This window comes from Diplotaxodon limnothrissa, linkage group LG18, assembly GCF_057381915.1.
Source record: "Diplotaxodon limnothrissa isolate DT_005_m linkage group LG18, D_limnothrissa_male_GT1.1, whole genome shotgun sequence".
NCBI classification, from domain to species: domain Eukaryota; kingdom Metazoa; phylum Chordata; class Actinopteri; order Cichliformes; family Cichlidae; genus Diplotaxodon; species Diplotaxodon limnothrissa.
In genome coordinates, this window is record NC_140613.1 from 19538952 (window position 1) to 19564966 (window position 26015).

The 26015-nt window shown below is 40.0% G+C and overlaps 1 long non-coding RNA gene across 2 annotated transcripts; it reads right to left on the reverse strand.

The window, feature by feature from the left end:
* Positions 1–3521: 3521 nt before the first annotated feature.
* On the reverse strand, positions 3522–5615 carry LOC146613463 (uncharacterized). Of its 2 annotated transcripts, XR_014907074.1 has the most exons (4): positions 5578–5615; positions 4505–4653; positions 3641–3805; positions 3522–3563 (listed from the first exon to the last, which is right to left on the reverse strand). It is a non-coding gene; the product is annotated as an uncharacterized LOC146613463 (long non-coding RNA). The 2 variants fall into 2 exon arrangements; XR_014907073.1 differs by lacking the exon at positions 5578–5615 and having other exon boundaries at positions 4505–4993.
* Positions 5616–26015: the final 20400 nt, after the last annotated feature.

A 26015-nucleotide genomic window follows, 5' to 3' on the forward strand; every position in this document is an offset into this window, starting at 1 on the left:
CAATCTAAAGCTTTTTTGTAGCACCGGTTTAACCTGGAATAAGGTGCCTTTTGCTGAATGCTTTACATGTGAGAGTTAAATGCCTATGAGCTCTGCTGAAAATGAGTGAAAAAGCAGCCAATGAACAAAGTAAAACATTAAGAGACCTTCAGAAACTCCGGAGAGCTGTTGCTCAAGATCACTTAAAAAACAAACAAAAAAAACCCAGAAATGTGTGGCTCCCTGGAGTGGTAGTTCAAAACCTTTGCACAGTGATGTATTTCTTCGTCGTCTTCTTCTTGTACCAGTTAATAATAATGATATTAATAATATTATATAATATCTCCACAGTAGTTAAAGCAAAACTACCACAGTTTATAAGTTTATAAGTTGCAACAGCAGATTATAAAGAAAGCAGTGGCCTTAATTATCCTCAATCCAGGCCACATGTCTAACAGGAAAAACAGAATGTTTTTTATACTCTCCCTCAAATACCTCAACACTCATTAACCAGCTCTCCCACAATTTTTTTCAAGAGATCTAACAGGAAGTTTTTGGTGGTATGAACTAACATGAATTATTGCCTGAGTGTTTCCTGAAAACACTGACAGTTAAACTGGATTTTTCTTTAAAAAATTCTGAATGAATTTTATAAGTAAGACTCTGGTGTGAAAAATGTTGACAGGAAAGCATAAAACAGCCTGAAATCCACTTATGTGTTAAATACACTTTCTTTCAACCCCCCCTTCTCTGTCTCTCTCTTAAACATGCACAGACATGTCCAGAGAAGAGGAAACGGGGAAGCCCGCACATGGTGGGGAACTACTGTGCATCCTGAATTACAGGACAGACCAGCAAGTACAAGAAATGGCACACATGTAACTGCAGTTACAGTGTTCAGATGCGATTATCAGCAGGGCTTTGTTGTCTGTCTGAACTCTCTTTGAGCTTTATGAGGCCAGGAAAACCAGATTAATTTGAGACAAAACAATAGCGTGATTAGAGGGAGAAACGGTGACGGGTCAAAGAGGCGGGCAGATGGACAGAGAACCAGAGAAAGGCAGACAGAAACATTAATGAATATGGATGTGCCTACATGAATGCAAGATTAGGCGCAAGCTCCTGCACGTGTGCGCTTTGTACACATCCGTATAAATTTGTGTGTGCGCTTCAGTTCGTTCTTCTAGGGAATGTTTGACCTCTGACCATCTCCCTGCACCCCCACCCCGTACATACACAGCCCATCTTAGCTCCCTATATTCTGGACAGCTGTCAGCAAGGACCTGGCCAAAGAAAAAAGAACCATCTGTTGCCTTCCTTCAAAGGTCACGGCTCAGGGTTGTGTGTGTAAGTGTGTGTGTGTGTGTGCTTGGAGGGAGGAGGGAAGCTTCTTTTCACTCGTTTAATCTCCACTGTTCTCTCTCGCTCTCTGGCACACTTCTGAGGGATACGGCTGCTTTAAATGCAGACACCACTCGTGTCCGTGTCTGCTGTATTTAAAGTGTCTTGTGATGATCCCCAAGCTTGTTTTAACATGAGAGCTCCACTTGTGCATGTGCGTGTGTTGTGTATCTAATGCTCATTTCTATAATAAAAACAGTGGAGTCCTGGTGCATATCTCTCTCAGAAAACTGCATACCTGTCACAGACTTATTAACCCTTTTGTTTCTCTTACTGGAGCAAAAATGCTGCTGTGGGTCTTTGATCACATTGATCAGCTACTTTTGAAACACGAACGGGTAGAAACAGAGGCTGGCTTCATTATTCGCTCAGTTTTAACCTCACTCTGGGTTCTTGGCTAGCTTAGCATCAGCATGCTTTCTTTGCAGATGTGGTGGTTAAGCAGATGAAGAAGGACATAGCAATAGATGAAGCTACACCAAGTGAGAGCAACATCAGGAAGAAGGAACATGAGAAGTTTGAGAAATGCCAAGAGTTGAGAGGGAAGCTAAAGTGAAGGATGAAGGCAACAGTGTTCCCAGTGGTAACTGGAGCACTGACTCCCAGAATGGCCGAGTGGCCCCAGCAGATCCCAGGAACGACATCTGAGATCTCTGTCCAAAAGAGCGCAGTCCTAGGAACAGCAAGGATACTGCGCAGGACACTCAAGCTCCTGGGTTTCTGGTAGACGACCCGAGCTTAAGGGATTAAGACCACCTGCAGGGAGAATGGGGATTTATTTTAATTTTTTTAAATGGAGGAACAGGCCTCCTCCATAGTATTCACCTCCATGGTGATGTTGGCCAACAGGGTGACAGTGGAAGCTGTGCAACTGTTGACTGAAGACAAAGTAGAAGAGAGGGAGAAAGCACGTTGTCTTAGAAGAGGCAGAAGAGGATGCTGGAGATGCAGATGACCCGCTGTGCCAATCCCACAGGGAGCAGCTGAAAGAAGAGCTGAAGATGATTAAGAAGATGTGTTTAGAAATTGGTCCTGTGATTCAGATCAAGTTAATTTACCTGGGTTTAATTTTTTTGTAAATCTTAATAATGTTAAATAGAAACAATAGTTAGAAGTTTATCTGAGAGAAAGACATTTTTTAAGCTGTTACATTCGTTGTTTTACCAAAGCACTACACTCAGAAAAATAAAGGTGCCAACTGGAACCAAAAGTGGTTCTTTAGACTGATGCCATAGAAGAACCTTTTTTGGTGCCACAAAGAACCTTTCAAACAATGGTTCTTTGAAGAACCATTTCTTTCAGTGGTTCATTGAAGAACCTTTAAAGGTGCCCCAAAGAACCATCAAGAAATGGTTCTTTGGGGCACCTTTAATGGTTTTTCAAAGAACCTTTTTAAAAATGGTTCTTTAAAGAACCTTTTTTAAAAAGCTCCTTCAAATGGTTCTTTAAAAGAACCATTTTAAAGAACCTTTTTTGAGTGGTTCTTTAAAAAAACCATTTTAAATCTTTCAAAATAAAATGCATCATAAATTGAATTTGAGTAGGGTAAAATAAATACGAGCACAGCATAGACATATATTAATGGTTTATTGTCATTTTGAAGTTACCAAAAGACAAAAAGGCATTTTAACCCTCAGCACAACATCACTACTAATACATGTCACATATTAGTGTTTTAAACAGTAATAATTAAATATATTGGCTATACTATAAATAAATATATATAAATACTATATCTACAGATAACACAACAAATAATACATGTATTGTTTAATTAATAAAACATCAGAAAGTGATAAAACACATTAGAAATAGCAATAGCTTCATAACAGACCAATAAATCAACACATTTTCATCAGCAGATGTTTGCATGTTCAGTAAAAATATTTCAACAACAAGTTTATGATTAAAATGATCAATGAACTTCAGCCTTACACTATGTAATGTACGTTTCATGTTGTACTCATGGTCCTTGGTTAGTCCAGTTTAGGATAATGTCTCTGACATATGTTTCATATCAAATATATGTCATATCAAAACAAGCCCACACCTGCAGTTGTTTCAGTTTTTCACTGGTGTTTCCTGTCAGCTGGTCAACCTCTCAGGCGGACATCCATATCAGCCAACCAAACGACAAGTTCCTCCCTTTGTGCTTCAAATCCCTCTCACTCTGAGACAAGGAGCTGAAAGAGAGAGAAAAGAGTCAATTATAAAGAAGAGAGAAAAGTGAAACCCTCCTCAGAAGGTCTGACTCGCATACCTGCAGTTGACCTGTGATGGACTCCAGTTTGGCGTTCACGTCATCCCTTGCTGTTGCCAGTAGCCGAGTCTGCAGGGTGCCCTGGAAGAAATGAGTTAATGTTCGACTCCTCCTGGTCAGGCTCTCCAGCTGGATGAGCCGAGGTCTCCCCTCTCGCCGCTGCCTCTGAACACAGAAACACAAATTTCATCTGAAGCAGGAGGTGCAGATTTTTTTTTGCTATTCTTTTCTAAATCCAGGCTAGATCACGTGGAGGTATTTGGAAAACTTTTTTGGCCAGTGGACGACTGTTGTCTTGCAGAAAGTCAAATCAAACATATGCGATACACAATCAATTCACAAGAACACATAAAAAATAAGTCCAGTTCTTGCCTGATTTCAAGTGAAATCTGCATCAAAACAGGGTGACAGAAGTAAAACGAGTGCACAAAGCCTCACTTTGTACAAGCCTGCTATTACAGTTCTCCTCTATGCAGACGACTTTCCTGTTTTCAAGGCACAACTTGGATCTGCTGTACAAATCTTATGGATACACACTAAATGAAACAATAGTGTGCACGACTCCAGATTCTGATCCCTCATCCTAATATGGTCCCAACATAGCAACAGCAATAAAGCAAATATTGAGGCTTCAAAATACAAAGTCCATAAACCAATGGCTGACATGGGTTTTATCATAAGGGTGATAAATATACAGATTTCAGTCTGTCTCAGAGATTTGATGTTCATTTACCTGCAGATGCACTATACGTGCCTGTTCCATGGTTTTTCACAACATTTTGCATATCACTATTTAATACAGGAAGTAGGTGAACTAAAACAAGTCATCGTTCTTTGTGAGAGGACCATATTAATGAAACAAACCTCAATGACATCATAGGGATCCCTAAAGATGCTCCTGCTGCTTCTCTTCCTCCTCATCCTAAGCTTCCTTCTTCTTGTCCTCGCCTTCCATCCAATTGTAATTCAACCTAATTGTGTTTCTCCCCCTCCTCTTCCTCATTTTGTTGGAGCTGTGAACACAATTAATGTGAATCTGGATTAATTTGTGCAAACAAGAAAAATCTACAGCTTTTTGGTCAGAGGTGCTCTTGTGATTTAAGCCGGGTAGAGTAGATTTATGTGTTGATGCTACCTGCTTCAGCTCTGGCTGCTGAGTGATATTTACACCCTGGCTGGATTACAAACTTTAACCATGTGCTGAACTTTGGCCCAGCGTTGATACCTCTTGTTAGTATAACGACCTCTTCTTAGCTTGTATGTATGATGTATGATGGTGGATAAATGAAATATACAAAAAAATTAACTATATTACAAAAGAACATCTATCTTGGAAACATCAAATGACCGGAGCATAACTTGTCAACTAGTCCGAAACTAAGTTATGCAGGAATAGTCAAAGACACACCTTCTCATGTTTGAAACCATTGTTTGAAAGGTTCTTTGTGGCACCAAAAAAGGTTCTTCTATGGCATCAGTCTAAAGAACCACGTTCTATTCATTTCTATATAATTCGATTAGACAATAAAGAGTTATCTAATCTAATTATTCATTCAAAACTCTTATGCATAGCTGCATTTTATACAGCTCATACAGAATTCAAAGTACAGGTTCATGTGAGTATTTAATGTACGGCTCAGATCTACAGGATTTCAGAGTTTCTAGATCAGACACAGAGCTCACAACAGGCTTCAGGCACGCAATTGAACCACATATTTTAGAAGCCAAAAGGTTCAAATTATCTGGGAGCAGCTTCACTTAATTATAACAGTGGTTTTGTTAGGAAAACAGTTTCTGTATACCGGATACTAAATTGCGCTGACGTCAACGGCTAACGTATCTAGCTAATCGCTACTGTTAGCACAACATCAACAGCAAGCTACAATGACGAGTAACAAAAACAAAACAGTAATAAGGTTTTAATGAAAATGTTTTACCTTTTCTAACAGTCCCAGAATCCACAGCTTCAAAGTCCAGCAGGTACTGAAGACTGTTATCCGTTTCGCTGTCACTGTCCGTGAGTTTTTTTCCCCGAAAGGTCAAGGCCCGCCGCTCGCGCACTCTGTCTGCGCATGCGCATCCCAACGACTGACCCCCTCCGTCCGCTCCCGGGAGGTTATAGTATGACGTGTTCTGACGTCACTGTCTCTCTCCCTGTCATTTATTTGGCTCGAAACACATATTAACAAATTGCTCAGTGATGAACAACTACTCAGATCATTTACCTAAGCAGTGTGCTTTGTCAAAACGAAGTGTGTGTTCATTACACTGACATTCTGTTCTGCAATTGTTATTTACTTGTATTTCATAATTTGACTTTACATACTGCTGGGTGGTTTGTAAAGTTTACAATAACTAGTATTATCATTATGCTATATTTTCAAAAATATATAATAATCTCAAAAGTAATGCCTTGGAGTAGAAAATAGAATAGAATAGAATAGAATAGAATAGAATAGAATAGAATAGAATTCAACTTTATTGTCATTGCACATGCACAGGTACAGGGCAACGAAATGCAGTTTGCATCCATCCAGAAGTGCTTTAGTGATATAGATATATTATATTACATATTATATATTATCCATTATAGTAATGCTTTATCAAAATTTATAACTAAAGTACAGTATTTGAATGTGTGTATTGTGTCTACTGTTTGTTAACTCACCATATTCATAATGTGTTTGTGGGGTTAGGGGTGTGTGTGTGTGTGTGTGTGTGTGTGGGGGGGGGGGGGGGTTAGGGTCTTTAGGCTTTGGCCCCCCACCCCTGCCACCAGTATATTTTTAAGCAAATATTTCTAGCTTTTATTTGAATATTCAGTTTCCTACCATCTTCTCTTAAAGGGTAATTGCCAGGTATCCCGTCCTCTCCCTTCGCACACACATGCACACAAAGAAAACACACAGTATAATTCACAGCCTCATTATAGTGAATAAATATTTATGCCATTTACACCATCAAACTTAGATTGCTAAGGATGAAGAACCTTTTGTTCTTTAAAGAACCATTTGTAATAGCTGAAGAACCATCCACAAAATAAAAAGGTTCTTTGACGTATGATGGTTCTTTAAAGAACCATGAAGCCATCTGAAGAACCATTTAAGAACCATAATTTTTCTGAGTGTATATGACAGTCTACCCACAATAAGAAAGGGCACAATTTCCTAATCTAACCTGAGAGATTAACTAAACAGTGATGCATTCCTTATAACCCCACCCCCATTTGGCCTGCTATCAAAATCACTGCATGGTGTTGTGATCGCTCAAGTGGCGGGGTTCACTCTGGGTCCAGTTGTGCTTTTTTCACAGTCCTCTAATTGTGAAAGAAAAGATGCCACTTTATTAAAGATGTTCACAGTACATATAACATTATCTATGTGAACTGTCAATCACAATATAAATATATTGTCTCACAACTGGCTCCTAATCTAGCATGACCTTCTCACTCCTGAAAACCTCAACTCTGAAATTTTTGTCCTCCATTAAAAATAAATTTAAATCTCTGAGCAATTTCATACTTTTGAGATTCTTCAAGACTTCCCATTATATACGTTCATATCTGTTTCCTCAGAGATGAAATGATAAGCTGGAAATCCCCATGTTTGTTCTCACTGTTTTACAACATAAATATCCAAAATGTTGAATTACAATACGTGCAACAATATAATGTTTCTGTGGCTGATTTCTACAGCTCAGATTTTATCACGGCAGCAGATTACTCAATTAATTCATTCCAAGTAGTGCAAGACAATACTGTCAGAGAGCCAGTAATCCATTTTGGCAGGTAGAAACTAGTTTTCAGGGTGATAAGAGTCTAATACATTATAGTTACATAAAGGGATTTTAGGGAGAAAACAGGCGTTTTTCTGTGTGATTACTAAGGTTTGTACGCAAATACATAATCTGCCATGTCTAGCATTGTAATAATAGACTGCCGGAAAAAGGCAAGGATTACAGGGGCAACAGGCAAGGTGTTGTATCACAGACAAATGATTATCATTTCATACTCATTTAATATGTGAGATAAAGTGCCTAATTTTCTTTAATGAGTTCAGTTCAGACAGACTGAATGTAAGTCACATGTTTAAACCTAGACAACAGCCTAGTTACAGTTTTTGGAGGGTCAAGAAACTCACAGTTTACTCAAACAAATATTACTGTTACTGGTCATCTGCTAACAAGGTCACAAGTAAGTCAGATGGTGCAACACACACACACACACACACACACACACACACACACACACACACACACACACACACACAATATAGGCTTTTAAGTGGACCTCATTGAAACTTAAGTATTATTTAAAAGGTTTCCCATATTTTGCTCTTTTGCTGAATTATTTAAGCCCCATTCTTGATATATATTTTTTCCTTTATGTCAGATGTAGCCCATTTATAAAGGAAAAACCACCAGCATTAAGGAACTAATAAAACCTGAATCACTGAAGGTAACTACAGTATAGATGTCAAAATATCACTGCATGTTGTAATCAGATTCTCCTCATCAAATAGTGAGTGCTTTGAGCAAGTGTATGGGGCCTACCACAAAAACCATCATCATCAGTGACACACCCAAAACAGCAACAACACACACTGTTTCTCAACCCAGCATGTTCCAGCAGTGCGCACGCTGATAACAGTCTCTATGCTCCGTTGCCATTACACATTCAACCCATAATATTGCATGCAAAGAGCATGACCTGTCTGTCACCCTCTTTTTAACCTCAAAGTGATCCACCTTTGGAAAAAAATAATAATAATAAGATTTTGTTGTGTGTCAAACACAAGCATATAAAAAAAGGTGACCTTGTCCTCCATTTCAAAAATACATAAAAGCAGTTAATTTGTCTTACTAGTGATTCAGAAATGCTACATCCATGTTTGAACAAAGCTAAAGGTAGGCTAGTCTGTCTTAGCAAGTTGCAGTTACTTTTCAGTTAAAGGGTTTTGTTATAATAAATTTTTATAAGCGGATCAGATGTAGCGAAACAGTCTGAAAAGTGAAGCCAAGTGAAAGTGTCACTTTAACCTGCAAACAGAAGTCACGAGAACAACCTTGCTTCTAATTTGATGTATTGCCTCAATAAACATTTTCAAAGTAGGTTTATGGTCCCAACCTCCAATTTAAAGACCTTGGAGAAAATGAGATAAAGCAACGGCAGAACCAACTGTAGCATTTGAGGTGTATGCGGAGGTTCTAACCATTCACTTTTCAGTAATTATATCTTTATTTTAATTCACAGTTAATGTAAATTCCAAATGGACTTAGCTTAACATGCTAGCTAGCGTGTTATGGTAGGATATAGACAGCATAAAATATCGATGGGGCTACCAAATTGGTGCCGTAAATGTGCATTGGATCTGAAAACTACCAAATGGCAATTCATGTAGTTGGAAAGAGACTTCTGGTCATTATATCGTTTAAAAAGTAGGACTATCCTTGATGTGCTCTTTGGCTAAAGACTTGTGATTGACAGGACATTAGCCAATACCCCATCTGTCCTCTTCATGTCTATTTTTTTTTTTAACCAAGATGGTGACAGTGAAAACGCTTATGTCAAGGTTTCAAAATATGACAAGTGGATGGCACTATGGTAACTATGTGCATCCTTTGTGCTGTCTACAGCAGGGGTGTCGAACTTCAGGCCTCGAGGGTCGGTGTCCTGCAGGCTTCACCCTGGGCCAATACACCTGAATCAAATGATGAGTTAATTACCAGGGCTCTGGAGAACTAGAAGACATGTTAAGGAGGTCATTTAGCCATTTAAATCAGCTGTGTTGGATAAAGGACACATCTAAAACCTGCAGGACACCTGCCATCAAGGCCTGGAGTTGCCCCCTTAAAATGTGTTTAATTTTTGCTCCAAAAAAAGGTGCACCCAAAAGACTCGACATAGCTTTACATCATTGAAAAATACAGATGTTTGTTAATCTGCAAAAACCTTTTAGCATCTCAGGATAAAAGGAACTACACGAGAACACAGTCCATTTACTTAAAGTGCTTTTGGAAAGGGCTGACCAAATAAAGGATAAATAAATGATAGGGAAAAGAGGGTGGAAGGGTGAAAAAGGAGCAGATGCTAAAGGGAAAAGGGAAAGTTATGATAGGGACATAAAGACAGGAAGAAATAAAATAACACAAACAATGACACAGAGAGACATGAGGAAACCTGCCCAGAGGCAAGGAGAAGCCAGTGTGGGTGGTTTGCAAAATGCTGATAGCTTGGAGCACTTGCATGGCAAAGTATATGTGTGTGCGCACGCATGTGTGTGCGTGTGTGTAACGGGCTGTGTATGTACTTGTGGGTGGTATCATCTCCTGTGCCTGCGTCATTACCTTGATTAGACTGCATAAAAGAATGGCTAGGAAACCCCAGCCCATTTTCCCCCTCCCTCTCTTCCTCTCCCTCCTCCACTTTATCTTTCTCTCTCTACTTTATCTTTTTGTCTCCCACACTCACACATTTCACATCATAGTAAGTGATTCTTGTAAATCAGATGTGTTGTTTTGCTCCAAATATGTTTTTTCTGTTTTGCTCACTCACTTCTTTTGCCCCTCTTACTTTCTCTTTCTGAAGTCACACTCATGTCATGTCAGAAAGAGGTCTCAATCAGATATGAAAACATATGAGAAATGCAAAAACAAAAACCTTGGTATCTACCGCATGTTGAAAGAGTACAGAGGAAGTCAGGCTCTGCCCTGTCTGATGCTTCTGTGGTTGGATTTAGCAAATGTGCAAAGGTGTGTGCATGTGTTTGTTTGTGTTAGTCAGAGTGTGTCTGGAACTTGTCATCATTTTACATGGGCCATTTAAATATTGCCGTCTAAAAACTCCCCTGAAAACTGACCTTTGAATTCCTTTCTAGCAATAATTACCTGATAAACTGGGCAGACTATTAGTCAGAGATAACCTGATCAGTTTTACTCTATGTAGATGAATGCTTACTAAAACTCTGACTTATGCTTCTTGTAAGAAATACCCACTTGAATACAGAATTATATGCAGTATATTTGAATGTATAGGCTGTTTTAATGGTAACTATTTGATTGAAATTCTTTAGGTATGTATATTTCAAATAAGGTCTCTTTGTTTACCTAAGTAATGCAACATTTATTGAAACTTTACTAAAACATATTATTTCAGTAGCCATCCAGCACAAATGTAAAATCTAGAGTTGTTCCTTGTGACCTTCTAGCTAGTCATTTAAACAAGGGGGGGGACTAAGCTGGTCAACCAGTTTAAAAGAAACTGAGCACACTTCAAATGTACAAAGTTAAACATTTGCCAAAAAAATATTTATTTTAGCTGCAATATGAAACCATTAATCCTCATACATTTTATTTATAGGCACCTTTAAAGACCCACAAGGTCACCTTACAGCAGAACAAAGTAAAAACATGAGGTAAACAAAATACAAAACTATAAAAGCTAATGAAGGACAAAAAAATATAGACTAAGACCAAGTCATAATGAAGAGTATGCAATTCTGAATAGATGGGTTTTTAGGTGTGATGGAAAAGTAAAGAGAGAGTTTGTAGTCCGGAGATGTTGTGGAAGTGCACTCCAAAGTCTCTGGGCAGAACAACTAAGGTTCTGCCTCTTAGTTGAGGCCCACATTTGGGCTCTGAGGCCCAAATGTTGCAAACACAGTATCAGTCTAGTTTGCAGAGTTTGGCTAACCTCAACAGCACTAGCAGCAGTAGCCATGGCTTCTTTCATGCTGGCATCCGCATCCTGGTGCAGAAGGTGTTTGCACATCACTTCGGTTCCTTGGTTTTGTTCTAGTTTATTCTGACAAACATGACATACTGTATGGCTGCTTTGTTTTTTTGTTTTACAATCAAGTACTTCAGAAGAGCGCTGGTGAGCATAGCTGCTATCTTCTTTACTTAGTGTTAGTGGCCAGTAGTACCTACCGTTATACATGAATAAAATAAGGATGATACATAGTTTTCATCACTAGCAAGGGTAACAATGTTTGTCGAGTAGATTAGACTAGACACAACATTGTACATTATGTTGCGTCTAATTAAGATCACTCTCTCTTAAGTTCTCAACCCATTCTCTATTAACTCATGTACATTGTTTGGTTGCTGGCTGCTTCTATATACCATTTCTAAATGCATTTTCCTGCTAGTGGCAGAAATCATTTTGCACCTCAACATGAGTCACTGTAGCACCAGTTCTGCCTTTAGTCTGACATTAGAGGATGAATCAGTTGCATTGCCCAGAGACATTTGGACCTCTTGTCAGTCATGTTGAGAGTCAATGAGTAAAACTTCAAATGCAATATTAGCTGAAGGTCTTTACAAGCAACCCGTAAAGACCACAGTGCAGGTTAACTGTTGGAGGATTTCTGTGATGTAGCACTGTCTGTAAATGTCAGGCTAAAACACCAGCTGTTTCAGTGTCTGTGTGCCATTACACTAAGAGACAGACAAAACTAAGAAACAAAACTAGTGTTCCTTACAATCAGGTGCTGCTGTTTCACAGTACTGCTGCCAAGTGAGTTGGGCATTCTAGAGTTTTAAAGTCTATCTTTGGTCTTTGAATCTCTCAATTTCTGCCTACATCTCAAAATTGTATATTATAATGGAGTGAGTATCATGGTGCATTAAGTTCAACACGGTTTTAGTATTTTTGAGAAAATGTAAATTTCTGAAAAAAAATCCCATAGATATTACTCGGGCATTTTACTAACTAAAAAAATTCCAGACGTATAAGAATGTAACAGAAAGTAGCAGAAAACATAAAAGCAGATGTGGGGAGAGATTAAGACATTGAAAACCACTCTATGACCTTCTAACATCCTCTCTTTTCAACCACATCATTGCATTTCACCTTTAACAAACCAGCGTGGAAACAAACATAACCTTCTTCTACGGAAAAATGTCTGACGGTACACCACTGTTTGATTGTTCATCGCTCCTTTGTTGTAGTTTTTTTGTTTGTTTTGTGTAGCGGCGACCCATTAAAAGTGATGTACGGCTATTTGATGTCCCCTCAGCCAAAAAAACTCCCCCTACTCACTCTCACCTTCTGATTAATATCTGGTGTAAGAAAACAGTTATGTCTGTGGCTGACTTTGTGCGTCTTGGGTTCAAACCACTAAAATAAATCTCCAGAGTGAAATATCATTGTCACACCTCATGATTGTTCATCACTTTCTGCTGTGCTTTTACACCACATAATGGAAGGTGTTGATAATGTCTTTATGTAACCTTTCTCTTTCTATCTTTCTATCTTTTTCTTTTGCCGAATAGTCAGACAGCCAGAAAAGTTGAGGCACCCCTCAGCCTGTTTAGTATAGTGCATCTGCGGCGCTTGCCAGGCAAATGAAAGGCCAGCAGATGGCTGGAATGTCAAAAATGCCAAAGATCAGAAGGCAGCAGAGACACAATGAGAGTAGCATGGAAAAGCAGAGCAAACGCCCCAAACTGAGCTGTAAACATCCATGTGCGTATGTGCTTGTATCTCTCTGGAGAAGAGTTTTTAAGAAATGTTGTGTGCCGAAAGATTAGATGTTGGTTATGTGCTGCTCTGACTGTAAACACAAGCCTACTCCTCTTCTCTGCATTGGGACTAGACATTAAAAGCAAGTTGTCTTTTGGCCTCTGATCTAAGACAACTGATTCTCCAAAATAACCACTTGAGGTAGCATTGGATTGTTGGTAACATGCAAGGTTTTTCCTGGGGAGCCAATGTGGACGGGCCAATACCTGCAGTTCCCCTATTCACCACTTGAGGCTCACTCCAAAGCAAAGCCAATCAGACCCCCTTGTGTGTAAGTTGCCTTGCTGCAAATATTTTTTAGATGATACTATAAAAAACAGGCACAAGCAGTTTTATTTCATTCTTGTAGTGTTTCTCCACATGGAGCTGCATTCCCTAATAAATCAGCTCATTGTGTATTTTTGTAAATGTTTTAGTTGCACTACCTAATGAAATCAAGAAAGCTCCAAAGGCACTGAAACTTTACATTTCAAAAACTGCTAAAACATTTCCAGAAGACATTATTTCTGTGTTCCTCATTTCCTCATAAAACTATGATACATTATAACCCAAAATGAAAACATTAGAACGGCTGCAAATCTGAAATATGGGATCTCAGAGGGAAAATCACATTGTGCAGTGAAATCCTGCAAATCCAGGTTTGTAGGGTAGCTTCTTATGTAATCTCTTTGATCGTGCGCTGTATTGTTTTCTCCTCCTCTTGACACCAAACTATCAATTCTGAGCACTGGCACTAGGCTGCTTTTAAATTATTAACTAACAGTAGATTTTACAGTAGGCTGGAAGTATCTTCATAAAGCTGGATGCAGCAACCTCGTGTTTGTGCATGGGTCTGTTTAAGCAAATAATCAGAGTGTGTACTTTTGTGTTGACTGACAACACTCTTCTTTCATTACATAACAAACTGAAGGACTTTTACAGTTTTTATTAATTAACCTCCTAGGACCTGGCGTCCACATATGTGGACATCACATATTGGTTAATTTAGACTAAAGTACTCAATTTTGCTCTACATGGGCCTGATATCCACTTATGAGGACATTATACTGCTACTGTTCTATCAAAATTTTAAACGAATATCCTCATATGTGGCTCTCATTTTTCTTAAAAATAAAAATAAGGTAAAAAAAAAAATCTGTTAATTCTTTGTTTTTACATTCATCGGGCCCCAATATACCCAAATACCAAAGAGAAATTAAAAATGCATGTATGTAAGAGTTCGGGTCTTAGGAGGTTAATGTAGTAAAACTAAATTACTTATTGACAGAGTAAAAATGACACATTCATATCTTGTGTAACATTCAAATTACAGAATGAGTCATCATTACTATTTGTGAGTCTGTAATGCTGTAATTTGTAATCATAATGGTAGAAGTCTGCATAATATATGAAACCATTTACAGCATATTCAGTAGCTGAGCATCTTTCAAACTGAGTCAAAATTTAGAGGTTGGTGGTTTTAAAAGAAAAGACAATGACATCTTTTCACATAATCCTTCACATGTTATTCTTCCTTTTCTATATGGCCCGTCCTTCCCTGATTTAGTTCAGGAAGAGTTGGAAGCTTTAGAGAGCCCCTTGTGTACCATCTATTTCCCCTGCCATTGTGATATTAGACAAGGTTTAATTTCAGATCTGTGGCTTGTCTCGGACTATCTCAGTGTTTGTAACAACACAGACTACAGTTACAAGGTTTTGCTTAAACCGCATCAAAAATATATGAATATAATATGACATATATAACATGTTTCTACATGTTCTACAATAAATTAAACTGTCACCATACACAGAAAATAACAAGCAAAATTATGCTTCCCAAAACAGAGAACAAAAACAGATGGTGTATTGTCAAAGTAATACTTTCAGACTAGCACAGCTCTGGCACAGTGGCAGACTGAATTATCCCCAGAGTATTGTTAAGAGGCCTATAATACACTGGTATGAAAGCAGAGTTTAGAGGGAAAATGAGTCAACATGAAGTGGATGTAGGCTAAGATAAGCATAAAAGCACTGTAGCCTCCTTTTACTTCCTCCTCTATAAACTCTATTGTCATCCCTCCTCCCAACAAAAGGATTTGTCTGTAATGCATTTGAGTGCCAGACTGGGAATGTTGTAACCTCATAATAGATGAACTCTTACGTAGTTTGAACCAAATCTGCAGCGTTTTTTTTAAGCTAATGAGTAAAGTATGGTGGGAATTTGTATTTCAAATGTATAAACAGTTCATTGGCACAAATATAACAGAGCCTGTATATCGTCGTACCGCTGCAGTCATGGTCTTCCACAAAAGGGAGTGTGCTGGAGTAGAGCCAGCTGATAAAGTGATCAATTTGACACAGCAGTGGTTCGACTGAGGTGTGTGTGTGTGAATGTTAAACAGGCAGCGACTGTAACCGAGAGTCTGTGTGTGCAGAAGCATTCAATGTGCCTAACGTTGAAAAGCACCAGTGTGTTGAACACAGCAATTCGAGAAGATGTCATATAAAGCGGAAGAGATAAAGCAGCCTCACTAAAATATCCAAGTCTGTCACAAATGTGATGAATAAAGTAAAACTGATTACAAATCAGTTAAATAAAAATAAAAAAACCAACTGAATGCAGATGAGGACTCGGGTGAAAAATGTAATATGTCTTGAGTTATTTAGCAGTTTGTTCATTTGTTCTATTTACACATTTATTTCACTTGCCAGTAGGGGGCAGAATAAGCTGTTTATGACACACTGTTGCAGAAGAGGCATGATGTGTAATGCAGAATCCAAGTGTGTGTGATGAGAGTGACGAGAGCCTGTACCCAGTGCTGCTGTAGCTTGCTTGTCTTGACTGGTTTTATCTGGTGAAGTAATAAAATGAACTTTTTTTTGGTCACCTTGGTTAATTCTGTTGCAAACAACTACAGAAGAGCCAGGTGTCAGCCGAGCTAGTGAAATTCTCTGAAATTTCCAGATAACAACACTCACTTCCTGTTTGCTTTTGTAGCCTTCACTGCAGCTGCAACCACCGCATCCTGTTAAAACAGACATTGATTGATATTTGTTCAGTGTTTGATTTTGTTTTTTTTAAATTGAGATTTTTTTTCTTCTTGTGTAACATATAAGACAAAATTACTTAGGATGAGAGATTAATCTGAAATCACAATAGAGAGTCACTATAAGCTATAAAATACGAATAAGTTATATATTTAAATTTTACAAATCTTCAAAGGAATTTTTTTGTGCTCCAGACTTTGTGACCTGGAGCGTTGATGTGGCGTTTCATTTGCTGTATTGGTTGGTCATATGCAATAGAGTTGAATGAACCAGAGTCCAGGAAATGTGCTCATCGGATGACAGGAATAACAAAAAGCAGGAAGGAGGTTTAGGATCAGAAGTCATCTCCTCAAAAGTGTATTGGCAGGAAGAGGCCTCTGGCCTGATGTTCTTGGCTTCAGTGAAGCCGAAGTGACTGAAGAACAAGAACCAGTGAGTCTGATCAGGATTTGAATATAGGAAAGATTTTTTTTAGTCCATCTCCATTCATCCAATTGCATTTTGAACTGACAATAACTCATCCTTTTTCTGATGCTGACGATGTGTTAGGCATTACTCAGGTCAAAGAATGACAGCAGCATCTTTCAGAAAATCCAAAGCTGAGTTGTAATCATTGCAAGTAGAAATCATTTGTGATCACCACCTCCCCTATCAGGAGGTTAATACCATAGTTATATGACATATGAGGAGGTAGAGGAAAAGCTTTCCTTTTGCTGACAAGTTCAATAAAGTTATGGTATTATGGTTGTTACCAGGGTAACATGAACATTATAATGAGCAACCTCAACCAAGACATAACCAGTAAGACAAATGGCTCTTCAATTTAATAGCTCTAAAGGAATACTTTCCTCATTTAATTTTTTATCCAAAAAGCTGGCCTCAGTATTGGAAGCTAAGCTAAGAGCATTAATGTGAATTTCTGGTGATGGAATAGCTTGAATGGGGATTTTAGGGCCCACCAGTAACCCTTGTTCTATTAGCTAGCCTGGTCTTTTGGCTGAGATGGAAAGATAGCCAAGAAGTGTCCCAGCTGACAACAGTACAAACTCTCCCCTGACCTGAAATGACGTAAAGCATGAGTGTTGGATTGAGACTGCATCAGCGCCAACCATTCTCTACGTCACTCATGCAACCGATTGTCTAATTTTACGGCTAGAGAGACAAGAGAATCAAGATTAGCTGGCTCATTCTTTAATGGTTTATATGACCCATTAACAAATACTTCCCAAAGTAAAGGCGTAAACAAATACCTAATGTTTGTCCAACACAAGCGTAGCATGCAGAACACTGAATGATCTGGCAGACAATGGCCTAAAGACTGAGGGTTTAAATGCAGCAGTCTTGATGAAGAGATGATGCTCAGGTGTGCATAATGATTGAGAAGCATAGCCATGCTAGTGCACATGCCAGATGGAGATGGGCAGAGCTAATCAAACTGGAGGAAGGGGATACAGAATGAAAACCAGGCTCATATTAACTGTAACTTTGTATAATAGACTGCTGGTAATAAATTGTATCTCAATCCATAAGCATTCCCAGCATAAAGAAGAGTATCTAATGTGCAAAATGTGTATTTTTACAACAGTTTGTTGCAGTGTCTGTGCCCCAATCTCAATATTATATCAAACAGAAAAAATCACTGTTGACTTTTCTTTTAAAAAGGTAAAAGTACAGGTTCACTAAAGAAGTGGACATTGCCAAACATCAGCACTCTGAGAAGATGCAGCAGCAGATCTCAGAGAATGACTCGGCCTCTGTGTGGAAAGGTTTTAGGAATATTACAAACTACAAGCCTAAAACCCCCCACTCCACTGATGACTTGCTCTTAGCCAACACCCTTAACGACTTCTACTGTCGTTTTGACGAGCCATCAGGCAGCCTTCACACCTCCAACGACCCCAACAATAGAGGCACTTTGGACACTCATTCCCCCACCTCTCCCCCCTCCATAGAGCCATCACCACCTTCAAACTGTTCACCTGCAACACCCGCCCCCTCACCCCACACAAAAGAGGATTTCACACCACCTCCTCCGACCACAACTCTTCATATTCATGAAGCAGATGTGAGGAAGCAGTTTAGGAGTCTGAATGCTCGGAAAGCTCCCGGCCCAGACGGTGTGTCTCCTGCCACCCTCAGACACTGTGCAAACGAGCTGGCCCCAGTGTTTTCTGGCATCTTCAACTCCTCACTGCAGGCATGTCATGTGCCTGCCTGCTTCAAGTCCTCTACCATAATCCCTGTCCCCAAGAAACCTAGGATCACTGGACTAAATGACTACAGACCCGTGGCTCTGACATCTGTGGTCATGAAGTCATTTGAGCGCCTAGTTCTCTCCCATCTCAAGACCCTCACGGCCCCCCTCCTGGACCCCCTGCAGTTTGCATATAGAGCCAACAGGTCTGTAGACGACGCCATCAACATGGCCCTACACTTCATCCTGCAGCATCTGGACTCCCCAGGAACCTACGCCAGGATCCTGTTTGTGGACTTCAGCTCTGCCTTCAACACCATCCTTCCAGACCATCTCCGAGGCAAGCTTTCCCAGATGAATGTGCCTGATCCCATCTGCCGGTGGATCACTGACTTCCTGACGGACAGGAAGCAGCACGTGAGGCTGGGAAAGAATGTCTCGGACTCCCGGACCATCAGCACCGGCTCCCCTCAGGGCTGTGTTCTTTCTCCTCTGCTCTTCTCCCTGTACACCAACTGCTGCACCTCCACCCACCAGTCTGTCAAGCTAATCAAGTTCGCAGATGACACCACCGTCATTGGGCTCATCTCGGACGGGGACGAGTCTGCCTACAGGAGGGAGGTTGAACGTCTGGTGTCTTGGTGCAGCCACAACAACCTGGTGCTGAATGCCCAGAAGACAGTGGAGATTATTGTGGACTTCAGGAAGCACACAGCCCCACTCCCCCCCATCATCCTGACTGACACCCCCATCACCTCTGTGGACTCATTCCGCTTCCTGGGTACCACCATCACCCAGGACCTGAAGTGGGAGCCCACCATCACCTCCGTCATCAAGAAAGCCCAGCAGAGGATGTACTTCCTGAGGCAGCTGAAGAAATTCAACCTGCCAACACGGACGATGATGCAATTCTACACTGCAATCATCGAGTCCATCCTCACCTCCTCCATCACCGTGTGGTACGCTGGAGCCACTATCAGGGACAAACAGAGACTGCAGCGTGTTGTGCGCTCTGCTGAGAAGGTGATTGGCTGCAGACTCCCATCTCTGCAGGACCTGTACACCTCCAGGACACTGGGGCGTGCAGCCCGGATCTCAGCTGACCCTTCTCACCCTGGACACAGTCTGTTTGACCTGCTCCCCTCAGGCAGGAGGCTCCGGTCCATTCGCACCAGAACCTCTCGCCACAAGAACAGTTTCTTCCCCTCTGCTGTTGGACACATGAACAATAACCACATGATTGTCCCCGCCACTAACACATGACCCTACGCTGTGTCACTGCATCATTTCATGTTTGGCACTGATCACCACCTGCACTCATGTATATATCTTTCTACGTAGCACTCATAATTCTTATTCTCATGTATATATCTCATGTATATCTCATGCACATATCTTTCTTTCTACATAGCACTTTAATTCTTATTGTCTGCACTGAAGCACCGCAGCAATTTCCTAATGTTGTAAACCTCAACATCTGGCAATAAACCCATTCTGATTCTGATTCTGATTCTGAAAAGTTCTGTATTGATAATCCGAAAACACCTGTGTGCTTGTTTATGTAAAGAAAATGAAAGAAGAAATAAACCAAGTTATCCCTTCTCCTTTTTCCCCTGACACATCCGCAGCTTTTAGTCTTTGTGCCGTAGGTTGCCTACTTGTCTGTGTATATGTGTGTGTGGGTATCACTTGTCTTCTTTGTACAATACCGGAATAGAACAATGCACAACTAAAAGTAGGACATTGACGCAGGATATGAATAGATTAAAAGCTAAAAGGAAAAAGATGAATTTGCCACACAAATGTGCGCATTAAAGGGGTCGGGCACAGGCTAAAGCATCACGGATTACATCACGTCACAGTAAGTCAGCAGCTCAGTCTGCAGGCCTAAACGCATCTGGACTTCACCAAACTGCCAATTTACCACAAATAGAAGTGCTCTCATTCCTGACTTCAGGCATTGTAATGTTCCAACAGACCAAAACCCAGTATTATGTTGACGCTGCGTTGATATTTATAAAACAGGGAGGGCATCTGATCATTTAAAAAAAAAAATTTGAGACAGATTATTTGCACATTTCACATACCCTATCAGCTAGGACAGAGTGTTTGTTTATCCATGTTAAATCTACTTGTGCCTTTTCCTGCAAGGGAACAGCCAGATAATCTACAGAGTGGGTGAGGGACTGAATGCTGCTATTTCAGCTTTGCAGTGTCTGCATCTATGAATCACTTTGGATGGACAGAGCAAAGAAGGTAGAGGGGTTATTACACTAATGATTCAAGCAAACAGTTCTGTGTTTGCTGCTCACTAAATGTTCACCAAGCTGTAATCTTTAAAAAAAGAAGGGGATGAAATTTGCAGCTGACGTACAATAGTTAATCTTACTGTGTGAAGGCTGATATTTGTTTACGTGATCTGCTTTTCTCACAGTTTGTACATACAAGTGTGCCTGTATTAGGTTTTCTACTATATCTATTTTTGATTTACTTACTAAATACACATCTTCATACATCTCGTATCTAACAGCATACCACATGTAATTTAAAATAATTTTTTTTTAAATATTTCACCATCAGTGACTGTGTGAGGTAGAAGCTTTATCTGCAAGTGCACGCTTTTGCTGTTTGTTAGGTCAGCTAGTCTAAACGGTAAGCTGCCGAATAATAATTTCCCAGAGTGATTACCCATGCAAGGAAAACAGTCTATATAGGCCAGATGCACTTACAATGTTCATTAGACTCTCATTAAAAGACATGAAGAGAATGTGCAGAGGATGACATAATACCTGGTGTTGTGGGATACATCTTTTAGTGTTTCTTCTAACAATCGATGGTCCAGGTGTTTCTGTTTGGTCCTTTTAGATTCTGGATCATGGGAGTAAATAAAACACCCTTTTGGAAAAGAGCTACAGAGAAGCAGAGGCTGTAAACCAGCCAAAAGAATCACATGAGTATTAATGATCACAAATCCAATATTGTATTGTCTCTTTGTCGGCTCACTGTGCTCATTCGGGAAGCTAATAAACAGATCCTTTTACAGTTCAACAGAGAGTGAAACAGACTTGAGGAGATGGATGGTAGGGGTCAATCAAGCAGCACAGCTGCACTCACAAAAGAGACTTGTACTAACCGGCTAATAGCTTGAACAATGCTTCCCCCTAATGGTTAAAAAGAAAAAAAATGATGGCCTTGGGCAGGCAACAATTACATGATGAATAGAAAAGGCCTGCAGCTCTTCCTTTTAAAACAGATGTTTATATCCGTTGGTTTCCTTTGTGTTTACCTGCTGTGAAGCATTTTCCAAACTGAGATCCACATCAGAGTTTATCATGGGCAAAGCAAGACTGTAGACTGAACATAAAGTAGTATGCAACAATTGACCCGGAGAAATAGCTTTATTTCCAATCTCTGACTGCACAGTGGACTCTGCCTGATCATTAATATTATTTTAATTATCATTTTAATGCTGTCAGGATACAAGGAGTTTCTATGAAGCAAAAAGGGGAATATCAATCCTGTCTTATGTTTTACTGCCATCTGCTGGACACACACAAACACGCATAAACACGACTATGTAAAACTGTAAAAATGATTTTCTTCATTTTTTTATTTCAGACATAACCAGGTCACTTGAGTGCCACCGACTTATACTTATGACAAAAATTTGGTTTATCTCAAATTTTTGTCATAAGTATGAATTGTGAATTGTGTTTGGGGGTCCTTCTGTTTGGAGATTGCATGTGTGTGGCTCCTTCTTTGATTTGTTTTTCTTCCCAGTGGTCTGGTTTCCTCCCACAGTCCAAAGATGTTAGATAAGTGGTGATTCAAAATGGTCATATGAGTCAGTGTGGGCACAAATAATTGCTCGTCTGTGTCTCTGTGTTCGCCCTGTAATAGATGGGCGACCCTGGAGTACATGTACTCCACCTCTCACCAAATATCGGCTATGATATGCTCCATCCAGTCCAGGAGTGTCAAACAAGAGGCGCAGAGAATCCAATGTACTCCACTGGCTGGCTTGGGAACAATTGAAGGATGGCGTAAATTTTGGATTTTTAACTGTATTTTCATGTTTTACAGAATTTCCTATTGATAAAGGCATCCACCATACTCATTTATACAGCACCAAAGTAATTAAGTAATAGATACACAATTAAATGACAGAATTGTTGCAGGTTTTCTTACTGTCTAGTGTAGAAATTTCTGTTTTTTCCAGTGGCTTCACAGTCAAAGAAAAAAAAATATATTTTTTGTGACTAACATTTCTGTTTTATAATTACAGGTAGCTCTAGGCAATGAGCTACCAGAACTTTGTCTGTAATTTTACATTTTAAGCCCAAAATGTCAGCCTAGCAACATTTCTTTATCATGTAGAAACATTGAGACATACTGCTGAAATTCCTTTTCTTATGTTAAGATATCTCAGGGATTAAATGTGTACTCCTCCAGCCAACTTAACATCAAAGTAAAATGACTTTGACATCCCCGCTCTAGGCTTTTGTATTCTTAGTAAAATTGATGGAAGGATTTCACTTATTTTACTTTACAACATAAAATGTTATTTTGTTTCCTCCATACATGAGAAATAGCTCTTGTATTATTGAATTTTTCTTGTCATGAATTGATATTGTGATATTGTGGCAACAGTAACTATGAGCTGCACAGAGGAAGAGGCATGTCAGTAAGGCATGTGTTGTAACAGTATCAATGCCACTTTCCCTGCCGATGACCCTACGGGGGAAGTTATAGCTCAAGAGATTTATGACACGAGTATTTGAACTATGTGAAATGTTATTAAATGACAGAGCCGTGCCAACAAGCAGCTCTTTGAAACAGGAGGTAAAGTGAGGCACGAAATCATGAATGTTCCACTGTTTAATAATGGGACAGGGTACATTCAGCCTACTACCCTGTAAGTACCCGGGGAACTCTGCAAAACCAACTCAGTGTCATATCTTTAAATAACATCTTAAAACATCCTTTTAACCGTACAGTGATGATTTGTTTTCTTGCACACCTTACGTTGATACATGAAGTTATTTTACTGAATGAAACTTGAAGGACAGAGGTTTGGGTAGTCTCTGTTATGGAAATTGTGGCTAATGTTTAACTTATCTTTCAAAGCCTTGTTTACCTCCGCTGTGCTGTGTTTCACTCCTCATTCCCAGGCAAACATAATAAACCAATGCTAAATATATGTCTGGGTGTGACATGTGAGGATTTTCCTGACAGCTGAGAAACGTCCTGGAGGTCAGATGATGTGATCCCACCAAAGATGTAAACTTCATGGGACCCTGTACAAACGTCACGTAGTGAATTTTTCCATTCATCTTTTGTTACTGAGGATGTATTGACAGCTTTAGTCACCTATAAACCTGAATTACATATAAATATGAACAACGTGTAAAAGAGCTCCACAGATGTGAACTGTTAGGAAATAAGAAGGAAAATGTTTAAAATAATAAGACTCAGACCACTTTGTGTAGGATCTGAAAATTTCTGACTTTGGTGACCCCCACTGGTAGAAGGACAGGACAGTCCAAACATAGTTGAATAAGATATTATGAGGTCTGTATGTTTTTAACTGGTCATGAGCAACAGTTCTCCAGGCTTTCAAAGTTTTCTTTTGGACACTGGCTGCTTTTTCACTAATTTTTAGTCCGGCCATTGTACCTGAACATTTTCAGAGTAATGTTTGTTTGTGTGTTTGTTTTTGTTTCTTGAGCTTAATAGTGATCGAAGAATAATGCCACCATAAACAGGCACCTGACTCAAGGGATGACCCAATGATGTGTCTACACATGACAGACAACCTAGCAAAGAATCCTTTCTAAATTCTATCTTTAAGCACTTTTTTACTTGTTAAAAAACAACAACAACAATTTGTTCCCATTTCTTAAACTTAGTCTACAAGAAAGATTACCACTGGTACCAATGTTACCTTCACCCAGAGTTCTTCTCTGAGCCCTTGGTACTTTTCCAGCTTCCTGTGTTCCTTCTTGATGTTGCAGATTTTTGTGTATACTATGCCGGCCACTGGGTTATGGCGCACCATGTATTGGCCTGCTAGCATCTTGCACTCTGCTGTTATGTGCTTGATTGGCTCAGGGGCATCTTTACACAGCCTGCACCTGGGGTCTTGCCTGGTGTAATAAATCCCAGCCTCTATGGGTCTTGTACTTACAACTTGTTCCTGTCCTGCCATGATTAGTTCCTCTGTGTGCTTTCTTTCAGTCCAGCTTTGTCCAGCCACTGGTAGGATTTCTGGATGTCAGTCACTTCCTCTATCTGCTGGTGGTACATACCGTGCAGGGGCCTGTCCTTTCATGATGATTCTTTTCCTTGCACCTCTTCTGTCTTGGGTTTCTGCTGCCTGAGGTATTCACTAAGCGCACAGTTGGTTGTGGCCACCTTCCTGATGTACTCATGGAGTTTGTTGTCTCATCCTGGACTGTGGTATTGACGCTCACTAGTCCCCGGCCTCCTTCCTTTTGCTTAGCGTACAGTCTCAAGGTGCTGGATTTAGGGTAAAACCCGTCATGCATGATAGGGAGCTTTCTTGTCTTGATGTCAGTGGCTTCTATCTCCTCCTTTGGCCAGCTTATTATCCCAGCAGGGTACCTGATCATTGGCAGGGCATAGGTGTTGATAGCCCAGATTTTGTTTGTCATTTAGCTGACTCCTTAGGATTTTCCTGATCCTCTGCAGGTACTTGGTGGTTGTGGTTTCGTAGCAGCCTCTTCATGGTTCCCTTGACCTGTGGGATCACCAGGTATATTGTAGCTGCCCTTAATGTATGCAATGTTGCCTTATGGTAGCGTGATCCCCTCAGTTCTGACTACTTTCCCTCTCTTCGTTACCATCCAACTACACTTCTCCAGTCCGAATGGCATTCCGATGTCATTGCTGTAGATCCTGGTGGTGTGGATCAGTGAATCAATGTCTCGTTCACTCCAGGCATACAGCTTGATGTCATCCATGTAGAGGAGGTGGCTGATGATTGCTTCATTCAGTAGTCAGTATCCATAGCCAGTTTTGTCAATGATCTTACTGAGGGGGTTCGAGCCTATGCAGAATAGCAGTGGGGACAGAGCATCTCCTCGGTAGATCCCGCACTCGACTGCGACTTGTGCTATCGGCTTGAAGTTGGCCTCTAGTGGTGTTTGCCACATCCCCATTGTGTTTCTGATGAAGGCTGTTAGAGTCGTGTTTATCTTGTACAGTTCTAGTCATTCCAGGATCCAGGTGTGGGACATTGTGTCATAGGCCTTCTTGTAGTCAGTCCTGTCTAGGCGGTGCACAGGTTGGTCAGTCTGGTCTTGCAGTCTCAGGCGACTGCTCTGTCTACCAGGAGCTGCTGTTTTGCCCCAAAGATGAGTTTTGAATGTCCTTAAAGAAGCCTGGAGAACGATTCGAAAAAGCGTGGTAAAAGAAATAACATGAAAGGTTGCCTAAGAGCGCATTGACTATGCAGAAGAATAAAGGCAGCCACACCAAATACTGATATTCAAGCTCATTACAACTGTACAAACTCTGTTTTACTTTATATATTGCATTTCCACTTGTGTTATCAAGTTCCAATAAATCACTGCATCTATTTCTCATTTTCCTAACAAAATGTAAAGAAA